This window comes from Octodon degus, unplaced genomic scaffold, assembly GCF_000260255.1.
Source record: "Octodon degus isolate 3935 unplaced genomic scaffold, OctDeg1.0 scaffold00023, whole genome shotgun sequence".
NCBI lineage: Eukaryota > Metazoa > Chordata > Mammalia > Rodentia > Octodontidae > Octodon > Octodon degus.
The window spans coordinates 18,780,879-18,783,923 of record NW_004524599.1 but is presented as its reverse complement, the minus strand read 5'-3'; positions in this window follow the sequence as shown (position 1 = coordinate 18,783,923).

The window sequence follows — 3,045 nt, the reverse complement described above, 5'->3', positions numbered from 1 at the left end:
AATTTTTGTTTCCAAAATAGCCCAGATTATGTAGGATACACAATTATGACTTACCTGGGGCAGGTGGCCCGGGCCTCTCCATCTGAATTTTTTGTCTCCTCAGCGTGGTCCATGCCATCACCAGCAGTCCCAGGACCATGTTGTAGGGAAAGCTGAAGCCACAGACCACGTGGCAAGGTTGTTCCTGTATCATCCTCTTGGATTTTTAACTTTTGATAAGCTCCAACTTGCTTTACTGTGTTACAGCAATCAGTAGCATGAACAGTTCAAGAATTAGACGTACATTGGTCCGTGTTACATGCTGCTAGCCCAGCAAATAGTTAGGTGGCTTTTTCTTTCTCCCATGGCTCTGTGACCCATCATCTTCCGAGTCTCATGGGCTGGAGCGTGGGCACATGGCCCTCTCTCTGTACAAACAGCACAAGCGTGTCCCCTACCCACGTAGTTGCAGGTATACAAACAACTCCAGCCCAGCAATAGAGCTGCCCAAAGTACTCTCATTTTATGATCTTTTCCCTTTTCTTTTATTGGGTGGATTACATTTTCTCATTCTATATGGGGCCCATCATGACATCCAATACAATTGTCAATATTAAATTGTTTCTAGAACTTGGTTTGTCAGCCTCAGCCCACTCCTGCTGATTAGCAGGAATATCCATGTGGTTAATTGCTGACATTGTCACTGAACATTTGGAACCCTACATCTTTTATTAATTCTTACAGTAGCTAAATGTATATCATTTGGCCATATTCTTGCCAGTCAAAATTCACTGAGTGTAAATTAACAGTCATGAAAGAAAGACATAGGTATGAGTCCTTGCCGGGGAGATAAAAACTAAGAAAGCATTCAGCACTAGTCAGATAAATGCTATCAAAGCCGAGGACCCCAAGAAAGCCTTTGGACCACTATGCAAGTCTTATCCAGCGTTCTGGTTTCAGTGCAGGTTGAGTGAAATGAGGACACTTCGAGCCAAATTCAGCCCTCAGAGGGGCTCAGGAACCTTGGCCATCCTCGCATTCCACACGCCAAGTCAGCTGGCGGTGGTTCAGCCAGAGCGCAGACCAATTTCAGGGCATCGCCACTGAGGCCATGCCCATGAGCCATTTTCAGTATAAAATCATCCTTGTAGCTATTATTCGTGGCATAGTTTGATGTTATTTATTTCTTATAAAAAGAAGACTATTAATATACAGTCTAAATCTGAAGAAAACTGGAAAGTATTTTCTTCCACCTTTCTTTTCTTCATTGCCCCACTATATCATTTGTCCTCATGTTTGCACAGCGATTGAGCTACGTGCCTACTGCATGGGGGAAAGATGAGAGAGAGATCAGTAAGAAGAAGAATTACGTATTGTAGTAAAATGAAAATTATACAAGGAAAGGGCCAGCCAGATAGCTCAGTGGACTAAAACGACCCGGATTCTGTCCCTGGTATGCTGTGCCGACCCCGCCCAGGGGCGCACTGACACAGCAACTGAGACGGCGCGGTGGCACTGGCCTGTAATCCAGCGCTTGGGAGGGTGAAAACAGGATCACTACGAGTCCTATCTGTGTAGTGAGACCCTGTTGACCCTATAAAATACATAAAACAAAGGAAAACAAAACTATACACAGAAAAATGTTCTCTCTAAAACTTTGTCCTCTGAATCTGCCTGCCTCTGAAACAACTTCGTGGCTTTGTACTTATTTTCTTGACCCGTGAAACCACAAGAGCATAACTGAATATGCAGGATGCCTGATTGCACCAAGTTTTGTGGTCATTAATCTAGTCGTGTAACTGATGATCATTAGTCTTGCCTTGTGAGCCGTAATCTCACCCCACTAGCCAATCAGAAGAGCTGCCAGGCTGTCCTATCCTGCCTTTGCACCACCTCTGTAACACTTGCTTACGCCTCATATAAAAATGCTGGCTTGTGGGCACTCAGGGCCTGGCTTTTTTTTCCAGTTATTCCAGCCAGGAACACCAGTGTAAAATAAAGCTATTCACTGTCCCTTATATTCCTTGGTTGTCATTCCTTTCCTGGACTTAACTTTGTCAGAACATCGGGGAAGTAAAACTTTCATAAATTTGAAATAAACATTTAGGCACATTTTCTCTGGCAAAATAATATGACCTTGTCAGCTGTACTTGCTCACTTGATGGCTTATCCATAGCCAGGTGGTGCTAGGACAGTGGCGCGAGCTGCTGAGGGACTGCATAAAACAGTGAGAGACGTCATGGGCTTATTGAAACTTATTCATAAGAATCAAAAATAAAGAGTTGGGGAAAATGCAAATTAGTAACAGATGAGAGCTCTGTGGTGAAGGGATGGACAGATGATTGCGCACAAGATCTGATGACAATAGGCCAGACAAAAACCAGCAGGAGCCAGTGGCACAGGCTGGACTAGAGATCCACAAAAGGGACTCGCACTGTCTGGTGGCAGCCAGATCCGCTCTGCAGGGTTCTTACACACACAGTTAGAGCAGAATAGGCTTCACAGCTTTACCTGCATAACCAGTGATCTCAGTAGCTTGCATGTTCCACTGTTGGGCCGGCATTTCAAGGAAGAACAGATGAGTATGCTTGCCCATCCCCCGAGATCCTTCCGGTAACACGGGCACAGCTTTCTGCAAGCATGTTATAATGACTTCTTCAGCCAGCGAAAGGCTTGCAAACATAAAAGAGCCATTAGATGTCCATGATGAAAATTGCCCATCTTAGTTACCTTTCTCTCATTGCTAAGACAAAATACCTAATACCCCAAATTAAGAAAGGAAAGGTTCAATAGCTCACTACTCTTGGAGGTTTCAGTCCATAATCAGCTGGCTCCAAGGAAGGGCCTGGCACAGGGGCGACGGTTCACGGCGGCAGAAGACAGCAAAGGCGATGAGAGCAAAGGGGCGAGGATGAGTGACCCTCTTCTCCTCCTGTGTGTTGTGGGCAGGCCTCAGTGCCCTGAGGTGGGTGCAGCACTCACACAATCTCCACGCCCTGCTCTTGCCATGATGAGGACGTTTACAACGTGGGGAGCCTGGCTCCCTGCTGAGTCACTTAGCCAAAC